Genomic DNA, 12314 nt, shown 5'->3' on the forward strand with positions numbered 1-12314 from the left:
TAGTTTTAAATCATAAAAGACCTCTTGCTTTAGGGTTTATTTTTTTTTTGTGTGTCCATTTTGTGAGCAAACCTAGTAGTCGGAAGCCTCCCTGAACAGGGCCCCTGTGTAATTCGATGCATTCTGGTAGGACTCAGAGTATATTGTCCTCTCTTGTTTATGAAGCCTCCACCCACAGGCCCACCCTACATTTAGCAGATCATGTGATCCTGGTAAGTCATTTGCAAGTACAACAGTTCTCTGTGTGCTCCATTCATTTCCTGAGAACTGCATAGGGCAGCTGAGGGAGACTCTGTGTATATTATATGTGTGTGTGTGAGAAAGAGGCAGAGGGAGACTCTATTATAAGGGAAAGGAAACAGTTTCTACTGCTCTGCAGCTTCTATTCAGGTCTGTGCCTATTCTGTTTCTTTTCATGAAAATAAATGTGCCGTTGATACGTCTGGTAGGACTGCCCCATTCATTTTTATTGTTGTTTATTGTTTTCTTTGTCAACCAACTAGTTACTATGCTGCTAAAAAAGAATAATTTTGCGGATGTTGACAAATGTGTTGCGTCTTGAGCAGAGCGTCCATAAAGTGTGTTTTGTTTTCCAATGTATGCTGGGGGGCTTTTGATTTTTAGGAAACAACCTGGTTTGACCTCAAGGAAGAGGTGATCTTACTCCTCATTTCCGATGTATCTTATTCTGAATGACATTGCTTAGCGTTACAGTTGACAGTTGCTTCGAAATTAAAAGAGATGTTCAGGATTAGTGCTTAGTTGCTCTGTTTTTTTTTTTGTTTGTTTTTGCCAAAGGCGTGCTTTGTTTAGTTTATGTTCCGTGGTTATTCATTTTTTTCTGTTCCGTTATTTTTTTTTTGGAGGGAGGCGGGGATGGAAGGGGTTAAGTGGGTGAGGACACCCTTGACAGAAGGAGTTGCTGCCTTACTGCTTTCATCATTGCCTCCCCCCCCCCCCCTCCGGCTAATGATGCGTTACTGTCACTTGCAACAGTGCAGAGTTCATGGAAGGAGCCAGAGGGCTGGCCTGTGGCTGCTATTTCTAATTAAGCAGGACCTGGCCTGAGTTGAGGAGGGGGGAGATTTTACATGTAGACCGGTACTGAGGACAGTCCAATCTCCGAGACTGGTGCTGCAGTTTGTTGTACATGCCCTGCCCTGAGCACTGACCTCTGTGACACTACTTTGGTGCTCCAGTGCAAAGGCTTTCTAGGTGGGTAAATCAGTACACCCATCTCTTTAATGCAGAATCTAAAATCAGCACTTTCTGCAAACTTTTGTCCAAGGAACTGCAATCCTCCAACTCCTCCTCCCAAAAAAAAAATGTTGGGTTTGTTGAATTGTGTTCTAAAATGTGTGACAGGGGAAAAGGTACAAACAACCCTTTGTTGTGTCTTGCGGTCTCCATAAATGTGTGTGTGTGTGTGTGTATATATATATATAGTTGTACAGATGACTGTACTGCATGCCTTCATAGGCAGAGCTTTAATGTGGCTGATAAAAGCCGGGCTGAGGTTGAAGCATTAGTACAGAGGAATGTGTAATGTGTCGAAACATTTTTTATACCATTGCTGTGCGGCCGGTATCAGTCTCGATAGTTTACAATCACTAAAGTACAATGCGGATCTGTGCATAGCAGCCCTGCTTCTCCCCCCCCCCCCCCCCCACCACCACCACTGCGGGTGATAATCTAGTTTGCAGTAAATCATTTTTATGCTGGCTGTTACTCTTAAGGTTATGGGAAGAGGCAGCCTTATTTACATGAGTGTGTGCAAATACCATTTCTAGCATGGACATCTATCAGTCAAGAGGAATGTGCTGTGCAGACCCATCTTGGCAGCTTCATTCTGGAGGACTGGGATATACAGGGGCCCTTTCACTAAGCTGTGGTAAAGGGGCCCAGCACTAGCAGTAACATCTGTTTTTTCCCCGTACGCTCTGGGGCCCTTTTTACCGCAGCAGGTGAAACGGCCATGCAGTAAGATTGCACTTACCACCACCCTTAAGGTGGCGGTAAGGGCTCCCGCACTAACCCAGCCATAACTGCTGCCCAATTACCGCCACATAACCCCCCCCCCCCCTGCAGAAATATTTGTCAAATATTTCTGCTAGCCCCAGAAATGCCAAGCGCTGGGAGTGGAACTACCGCCAGCGCCCACGTTGGGCCCGTGGTAGTTCCGGATTGCCGTTCAGTAAAAAGGCCCCGCAGAGAGGGATGTGATATTCCCTGAATTTGTCAATCCTTTGGCAAGCAGCAATGCAAAAACACATGTGATAGCTTAAAAAAAATTTTTTTTTTTAAGGAAGTGTATTCCTTCTGCTTTAACTTACTTTTTACAGACCAGCATTTAGCATGCATGGGAGCGATTAACATTTGTAAAGTCCGTGCCCCAAACCAGTTGCATTTCTGGACCCTAGAACATTCCCTGCCCACAAGCGGGGCTTAAAACTTGTAACTGAGGAACGGAGGATTGGGCATGATCGGGATTTGAACCCTGGCTTTTAACCTGCTGCTGTAATCTCTCAACTACTCCTTCCCTTCCTAAACCTTGAACAAAAACATTTGATTTATTACAGTGAGCCCAAGCCTAATGGAAACCATTGAGAGATGCATTGCTTACTGTTGTTATAATCTGGAACACACATGAAGTGTGACATCATTTGTTCCCCTCTCTCCCATGATAAGACAGTTCAGTATATTTCCCTTAAGTTTGTTGATGTCTACCTCAGAGGACTTCTCTAATGTGCACTGGAGGCTGCTATAACAACAGAAGGCGACCTGGAGCAGAACTTTAGTAGATTCCATGACACACTACATCATTATCAAATGCAAATTTTAGCACTGCCCTCGAGAAACTTTAATTTATTGTTACATGGACATGCACTTGCCTTAAACATTTTATAGTGTCCTTTTTAATTACAAGACTACACTCTCTTTAATAACCCTTATTTCCAAAGAAATAGGTTTATCAGTCAAATAAGGATAGGATGTGTAAACAGTGATTCCTCCTACGTTGCTGTAGACACACATTTGATAGTGGATTAAACTTTTCATTTCATAAATGCCTGAGTTGACTTTTGCAGTCATTTTTTCTCACTTCTCTTTTTAAGAAACCAAATAGGTTATTTGGAAAATGAGTTGTTATAGCACAGAGGCCTTGACCTCTTCACCCCTCCACTAGGCTGTGTTGACTACTCCAGCTGCAGTCAGGCTGTGTACAGAGGGGGGGGGGGGGGGGGGTGGGATCTGCAAATACAAGCCAGACTCACTTTCCTCAGCTGACAATGCTCTGTGCAGGGTACTGGATGTAATGTGAACAGTTACTTGCAGGGTTTTGCCTATTATTAAAGTGATTTTGGCTGCACCAAGGCAAAGGATGAGATTCATAAAAGCATGCCAAGTTTTGCTGCCTTTACACCAAAGTTTCCACTTTTGAGGAGGGAAGGGAAGGCTCCCGATCTATGGAGTTTTTAACAGAGTCCATTTCTAGTTTTGTGAATTCCAGAAGAAGAGCAGATTTGGTTTAATGCCCAGAGTTAAATGAGAAAGAGACAAAGAGGACATTTTAACATATATGTTTGTAGAATGGTTATGCTACTGAATTAAAGGACTCTCTATTGTTCCACTCGGGGGCTCATCTGTGCTTTTTGCTTGGCTGTTCTGTTTGTATACTTTTGGTCCCTCTCTTTTGCTACCTAGAATAGTTATGCTGGCAACTAGGAGGTAATTTTTAACTTTCCCTTCACCAAGTGTTTATTTGTTTTGTTACATTTGTACCCCACGCTTTCCCACTCATGGCAGGCTCAATGCGGCTTACATATTGTATACAGGTACTTATTTGTACCTGGGGCAATGGAGGGTTAAGTGACTTGCCCAGAGTCACAAGGAGCTGCCTGTGTCTGAAGTGGGAATCCAATCAAACTCAGTTCCTCAGTTCCCCAGGACCAAAGTCCACCACCCTAACCACTAGGCCACTCTTCCACAAACTTTGGCTTTCTCTTGAGATTAAGGGACTTCAGTTAAAATGCTTGTTAACTTTTTGAATCTCTGGCTGCCCATCATGTTTTGTAAGTTCTAACTTTGATAGTATGGGACCCTTTTATTAAAGCTATCGGACAGTAATGTGCATTAACTGCTGTACATCCTATTTTATACCTATGTGCACATGCTAAGCTTTAGTAAAAGGTCCCCTAAAGGTTTGATAGTTATGTTAAAGAGCCTGTTGCGGTAAAACTTTGCAGTCACCGCACATTAAATTCAAAACATAACGCTTAGTAAGTGCAAAGGCTCTGGGCTGTTGAGGGTATTCCCAGCATGTTCCAATTCAGTTATTGCCCAGAGAGACTATGTATCACAACACGCAGTGCATTGTTCTCCAGTACTTGAACGATTTTCACACTCTGCGACGCTGATTTATCTGAACCATATCGACCCCTGAAGAAATGCTTGTTGCTGAAACACGGCCCGTGTAGGGTCTTTTGGGTCAATTTACTTTGGTGAATAAAGTTTTTGGATGCTCATACTCGTTTGCGTCATTTGGATTTTTCTGCACTTTCACCCCCTGTCATTTTGTACTTGCTTCACCTGTGGAAGTTGTGGACCCCTTTTCCTTTTTTTCCATGCTAATGAAACAACTGGGGAAGACCTCTATGCAGATCAGATAGAACTCCAAAAAAGTAGAGGAAGTCACACAGCTCCAAATGTTTAGGGAGAATGAATAATCTTTATTTCAAAGCACCAACAGAAGAAGACACGACATGGATCCCTGTTTCGACAGAGACACCGCCTGCTTCAGGGGTCTAATAAAATTGCTCTCTATCAGAACAATCTTCTATATATGGTGAAAGATTGATGGAATCTACACTGATGGCAATAAGTAAAACGATCACAAATACACTGTCAGAAAAAGTGTCAGCTAGTGTCTCTCTCTGCTGCTAAGGCAAAATGGCGCAAGCTGCCACGCTTGAATTAGCACGCACCAATTTGCACACTAAGGGGTAGATTCAAGAAAGGGTGCCAAACGTTAGTTGCAAAAAAATTGAGCACTAAACACGTATTCTATAACAGCAAAGTTGGGCACTGAAGCCATTATAGGATACTAGCGTTAATTGGTATTTGAGCGCCAAACTTTAGACAAGCATTTATGCCATGTCAAAAGCTGGTGTAAATGCTGGTGCCTAAATACTGTCAGTTGCACACGTGACTGACAGTATTCTATAACTTTAGGGCATAAGCGCCTGGTACACCCAGACCTGCCCATGCCCCACCCTGGTTAACACCCCCTTTGCATTTATGCTCTAAGGACTAGTCTCTATATATGGCACCTGGAAAAATCGTGCGACAAACATTTTTGCTTAAGCGTATTATATAAAATTTCTGTGTGGTTTATAGAATACGCTTATGCCCATCTGCGCAACTATATTTAGTCGTGAGGAATTAAGCCAAGTAAAACAGTGTAAGTACCGGCGCCTAAATTAGGTGCAGAGCAGGTATATTCTATAACCGTGCTTGCAAATTTTCAGAACGCCCACAACCTGCTCATTTCACACCCATGGCTATGCCCCCTTTTTGACAACACGCATTAGAATTTATACGTGCCACGTTATAGAATGCCCTTAGTGAGTTAGATCCAGAAGAAATCCACCTAGGTGGAGAAATCAAAGATCCCACGGTGTGTAGCAAAAGTAAACAAACTGGGAAAAGGACCACGGATTCCAGATAGGAGGGTACTTCAAGAACATTTATTGATCATGGACTCAACACAGGACCTGTGTTTTGGCTAAAAGGCCTGCATCAGGGTCTTATGAGTAAAAAATGAGCAAAATCTTTGATGTCTTTTGACTTTGTGACACTAAAGATTGGTCTTTAAAAAAAGACCTTTGTGGTTGTGTCACTGGTGATAGGTAAAGTATGCATCGTTTGTATATCAAGCTGGGTAGCAAATGAAGGCGAGTTAGAACATAAGTGTTGCCATACTGGGGCAGACCGAAGGTCCATCAAGCCCAGCATCCTGTTTCCAACAGTGGCCATTCAGGTTACAAGTACCTGGCAAGATCCCAGAACAGTACATTTTATGCTGCTTAACCTAGAACTAAGCAGTGGATTTTCTACTAGTCCATTCAAACATATTAATGGCTTATGGACTTTTCTTTTAGGAAGCTATCCAATCCTTTTTTAAACCCCGCTAAGCTAACTGCTTTTATTTTAGTCTCTGGCGCGAAGCCCAAAGATTAGAAATATTTTCTTTGCTTTGTTTTAACTGTACTACTTTGTAGCTTCATTGCGTGCCTCCTAGTCCTAGTATTTTTGGAAAGAGTAAACAAGTGATTCACATCTACCTGTTCCGTTCTAATAATTATTTTAAAGACCTCTATCATATCTCCCCTCAGCCATGTTTTCTCCAAGCTGAAGAGCCCTAACTGCTTTAGCTTTTCCTCATAGGGAAGTCGTCCCATCACCTTTATTATTTTCGTCGCCCTTCTCTGTACCTTTTCTAATTCTGCTATTTCTTTTTTGAGATGTGGTGACCAGAATTGCACAAAGTATTTGAGGTGCGGTCACACCATAGAGCAATACAAAGGCATTATAACGTCCTCATTTTTGTTTTCTATTCCTTTCCTAATAATATTTAACATTCTGTTTGCTTTTTTAGCTGCCACCACACACTGAGCAGAGGGTTTCAACATATCATCAACAATGACACCTAGATCCCTTTCCTGGTCAGTGACCCCTAATGTGGACCCTTGCATCACATAAGTATAGTTCTGGTTCCTCTTTTCCACATGCATCACTTTGCACTTGCTCACATTAAATGTCATCTGCCATTTGGATGCCCAGTCTCCCAGTCTCGTAAGGTCATCTTGCAATTTTTCACAATCCTCTTTAGATTTAACAATTTGAATAATTTTGTGTTGTCAGCAAATTTAATTACCTCACTAGATACTACCATCTCTAAATCATTTATAAATATGTTAAGAAGCAGCGGTCCCAGCACAGACCCCTTGGAAACCCCACTATCTACCCTTCTCCATTGAGAATACTGACCGTTTAACCCTACCCACAATAGAACACTACCTCCTATCCCATGACTCTCCAATTTCCTGTGGACTCTTTCATGAGGTACTTTGTCAAATGCCTTTTGAAAATCCAAATACACAATGAGGCATATTTTCAAAGCACTTAGCCTCCCAAAGTTCCATAGAAACCTATGGAACTTAGCCTCCCAAAGTGCTTTGAAAATATGCCTCAATATCAACCAGCTTACCTTTATCCACATGTTTGTTCACCCATTCAAAGAAATGTAGTAAATTGGTGAGGCAAGATTTCCCTTCACTAAATCCATGTTGGCTTTGTCTCAGTAATCCATGCTTTTGAATATGCTCTGTAATTTTGTTTTTTATAAATTTTGCCCGGCACTGACGTCAGGCTCACCAGTCTATAATTACCCGGATTACCTCTGGAACCTTTTTAAAAAAATTGGTGTTACATTGGCCACCCTCCAATCTTCCGGTACCATGCTTGATTTTAAAGATAAATTACATATTACTAACAATAGTTCTGCAAGTTTATTTTTCAATTCTATCAGTACTCTGGGATGAATACCATCTGGTCCAGGCAATTTGCTACTCTTCAATTTGTCATACTGTGCCATTACATCTTCCAAGTTTATAGAGATTTCACTTGGTTTCTCTGACTCTTCAGCTTTGAATACCATTTCTGGCACCGGTATCTCTCTGAAATCCTCCTCTGTGAAGACATAGACAAATAATTAATTTAGTCTCCCCGCTATGGCTTTGTCTTCCCTGAGTGCCCCTTTTACCTCTCCATGTAAGTTCTAATTAATGCCAATTAGTGCTGATAATTAACATTCAATTAACAGGACTGATTGACTTGTTAACCAATTAGGTTATGCGCATTGTTATGGAATACGCTTAGATTTCCACACAAAAATCTAGGTGCGATATAGAGTCCAGGGGTAAGGGGGAATTCAGTTAATGGCACCTAAGTTAGGCGCCAGTAAAATCCATGCTAAACTAGTGTGCAACAAAGGGCACTTTGCGCAGAGTGCGCTTTGCAGAATGCTAGCTTAGCATAGATCTCACTCCTAACTTTGGGCATGAGCACTTACATCTGCTGAAACCTGGTGTAAATGCTGGTGCACAACTAATGCAGTATTCTATAACATTGTGCCTACATTCCGGGAATGCTCCTGGCCCGCCCATGGCCACGCCCTCTTTTGAGTTCTGCCATAACATTTAGGCGCATGTTATACAAATAAGGTGCAGGTCTAATCCGCCTGTAACTCCAAATGAGTGCTAAGTAACATCAATTATTGGTTCATAATAGTTAATGAATTAGTTGTGCACAGATGTGGGATCTGCACCCAAATTTGCACACCCAGCTTTTGACAACCTATATAGAATCTGGTGGTAGGTTTGTAGAATAGCACCTAAGAGCAGTTAGGCACATACCTGCTAACTGTTTCTAATTTATGCTACTTAAGGGTCATTATTGGAACTAATTATTACCACTAATTAAACAATTAAGTTACACCCTATTCTATACTTGCATGTGTGCCCAAATTTATTGGATTAGGGGTAACTGCTTAGCTGCATTGGTTGCTGGTTCAGGAAAAAATTCATTTTAAGTTATTTGTTTTTAAAATTTTGTATGGTTTGGCCCCTGACTATCTATATGACATGATCTCTCTGTACTTAGCAACTAGGAACTTGCGCTTTTCTCAGGAAGTAGTAAGATTAAATGTATCTTCAGTTTCGGTTTGCTGTATAGGTAGAGGCCCAGTTATACTGTCTTTAGGAGGGTAATTAAGACTTTATTTGCCCAGTATTTGAAGGATTCTTGAGTATGTAACAAGAGTATTTGCCTGCTTTATGTCGATTGGAACTACTGTATTTTATATTGTGATTGCTCGATTGCTGTGTGTTGATTTGTAATTCTAGGGGATTTACCCTATTTGAATTTTCTTTTGTCTGTCTTGAGCCTTTTTAGATTAAGTGGAATAAAAGTGCTTATATGAGATTAGATTAGTGCACTTTGGTAAACAGGCACCTGATAAATCGATTATCTTAGCACCAATTTTGTTGGGTGGTCTTGTGCTATCATTTGCTAATATGCTACTTCTTCTCCTTTCAAAGTATTTGACATGAAGTGATTGAGAAAATGCATTTTCATCAACTCGTATATAGCAACAAAATCACAGAATGGGATACAGTTTATTCCTTGTGCCTATCACTGTAAGAATACAAATGGTCTAAACAGGTAACAATAGGCTTTGATTGGCCCTATGGTACCAGTATCTGCTCTCATGGAGTATGCAGATTCTTTAGTGTATAAATGTTTGTGTTTTAAAACATCCTCTACAAGTATATGTTTTACATCCAAGGGTGTAGTCATTAACCACAGACATATGATCATACAGTGCTGCCTTATTTTTATTTCTGGTATAAGCCAAAGAGGAATGCAGCCTGATTCTATTAAAAAGTAAATGTGCTCTTTGTTTTTACTGCTTTCAAATAAAGCTGTCCTCCAAATTCCTTTGTAAAGTGCAGTATTCCTTAGCCTGATTTTTCCTTGCACCATTTTCCGACCCCTCCCACCACACCCAATCCACAACCCAAAGCCTTACTTCTCTTCTTTTTTTTAAAATATAAAGCAGAGGTACTGGTGTTCCAAATACCATCTACCTCATTGGTATCTTTGTCTGACTTTTTACAAGAGTTAAGCATGCTGAAGGGGCTTCTTCCATTTTGTACCCTGTTAGCAGGTAGGTTATTGAAAATCTGAACCAGAATCTTGGCATTTTTCTCTGAAATGTCCATCTTTTAGGAAGGCGTGCTAGCGTTTTTAGCGCGCGCTAAATGTTAGAGACGTCCATATATTTCTATGGGTGTCTCTAGCATTTAGCGCGTGCTAATCAACGCGCACTAAAACCACTAGCGTTTCTTTGTAAAAGACCTCCTAATTTCACATTTGGTTCATTGGTGAACTGACCTGAGAAAACATCTGGAAATTGGGAAACGAGTCAAATCCTTAATGTCCTCTGCATTTTGGGTCCTCTGTATTTGGTTTGTTCTCTGATTGCCTTTTTATGAATACCAAGTAGGTGCCTACTTGTAGCCTCTTTTAGACATCTATGTGCCATTATGAAATACTAGGGGGCATGTTTACTAAGACGTGCTATAGGTGCATTAGCATTTTTAATGAGCGTTAATGGTTGACACGCGTTAAATGCTAATGTGTCCATATGAATGTATTGGCGTGTTAGCGTTTAATGCACCTTAACTTTAAAGGCATGTTAAAACCGCTAAGGCGCCTTAGTAAACATAGCCCTAGGAGTATACCAGCAGAAAGCATGGCTAGATTGAAGTTTTGGGAATTAACACTCGCTCAAGATCAGGCATATATAATTAACATGTAAATTGTGACTGCATTCATGATCATCTGTATGTCACCTTGGAGCATGCCCATATGCGAGTCTTATAAAAGTACATCACATCTTGATACTATGCAAAATGTTGAATTTTCCTAATAGCTAAAGGGATAGAATTCCAAATGGCTGGTGCTTGATAAAAGACTAGCTGAAAATATAGGACCGTTTACTAAAACACACTAGCGTTTTTAGCGCGTGCTTAAAATTAGCATGCGCTAAATGCTAGCTTAGTAAGCAGGGCCAGTAGTCTTATATTTTAGACCATAAGGACTCGGGAAGTGTCGTTGAAAATTACCACGTAAACCTCTATTTCTATTGGACAAATAAGTCGGAGCAGACCCATGGCGCATCTTAAATATGTGATTTTGTAAAAGGTGGGGGTTGATTGTAACCACAGAAAGGTGGTATATCAAATCCTAACCTCTTTTCATTTACCTTTTCTTTTGGGACCATTTTGGAAAATAAAATATCCAAGAGAAAAATGCCCAAAAACTAGCCATTAGGATGTCGGGAAGGGGAGGAATCATTCTTAGTAGACTGGCAACAGAGACATCCTAGCAGAGCAGTGGAGCACCCTAGGGGGGGGCACTGCAGTGAACTTCACATAAAAGGTCTCGGGTACACATCTCATTGTTATATTGTATGATGAGCCCTCCAAGTGCAGAAAGATATCTACTGTATCTCACTATTCACCATGACAATAGCTCTCAAGCTTGCAGGTGTTGCTTATATGTAGGTACAGTAGGTATTCAATGTAGTTTGGATGTGTACTTTAATAGAATGCGCTTAGGTGTATTTCATTTTGGCACCAATTTTTTAGGAGTGATAGTCCTTAAATATTTCATGCACAAAATATCCTATATAGAATGCCTCCCTCCTTATTGACTGGTTACCTATGCATCACATAATAATACTTATTTTCTAATTTGTTTTGATGTCTGCTTGTCTGACTCTATACATGAACATAGCAGTGGCTTGTTTTGGTTCAGGTATTACTTCCTGTATTTTAAGTTACATCTGTTTTATTTATTTGGATGTTGCTAAAACCTTTTTCAGTAGTACCTCAACGTACACTGCATATTTCCTTGTTGGGTTCACAACCTAAGTTTGTACCTGAGGCTATGGAGGGTTAAGTGACTTGCCCAAGATCACAAGGAGCAGCAGTGGGATTTGAACCAGCCACCTCTGGATGTCAAGACCAGTGCTCTAACCACTAGGCCACTCATAACTTACCAAATTACTTTCTGACATAAGGGTATGTGGAGCCCTTCTTTGCTGTGGCCCATTGAATGTATAAGGACTGATGAATAATGCAATCAGATTGTGCCAGTGTGAAAACCTGGAAGATTTAACAAAGGGACAAACACATAACTTAGATCTGAATTTTTTTTGAACTAGCACTGCAAGTATGGGCCCACAGCCTGTATCTTCTTTGTATGATGCATAAGCCACTCAGGGCTAGATGCACTAAACTTAACGAGCCAGCAACGTGGTTTTTAAACTGGTTCTAGCCAGTTTAATGCGCAAGTAGTAAATCGGGACATGCACAAAAGGGTTCTCCGAGCCATTTCCCTGTCACGGTAGCAGCTAACAAAAACGGAATGCAAATGAGCAAATTAGTATTATAATGTGTATGTGATGCGATGCACTACCGTTTTCCGATCCCCTTACCTTGGAAAACCTAACGGGAAGTCTGCACCTCTCGGGGCTGCTGTGAGGGAATTGGAAGGAAAAAAAAAATGTGCTCGTCAGGGACGTCCTTCTGCCTAACATGGACGTCCACTCAGAAACAAAAGAGGACGTCCCTGACGAGCACCTGGACGTTTTCCTTCAGCTTTTGTGGTGGGCGTCCTTCTCGGAC

General features: G+C 41.1%; 1 protein-coding gene across 4 annotated transcripts in view; it reads left to right on the forward strand.

The window, feature by feature from the left end:
• Positions 1-274: 274 nt before the first annotated feature.
• Positions 275-12314, forward strand: part of KLF12 (Kruppel like factor 12) — a 488954-nt gene continuing 476914 nt past the window's right edge. For 3 of the 4 annotated variants that reach the window (XM_030200608.1, XM_030200611.1, XM_030200613.1), the window contains exon 1: positions 275-390. The gene's annotated coding sequence lies outside the window, so the exon portion shown is untranslated. Of the gene's footprint in view, positions 391-1146; positions 1216-12314 lie in introns of those variants that run through there. The other variant, XM_030200609.1, reaches the window with a different exon arrangement.

Source organism: Microcaecilia unicolor, chromosome 4 (assembly GCF_901765095.1).
Source record: "Microcaecilia unicolor chromosome 4, aMicUni1.1, whole genome shotgun sequence".
Lineage (NCBI taxonomy): Eukaryota > Metazoa > Chordata > Amphibia > Gymnophiona > Siphonopidae > Microcaecilia > Microcaecilia unicolor.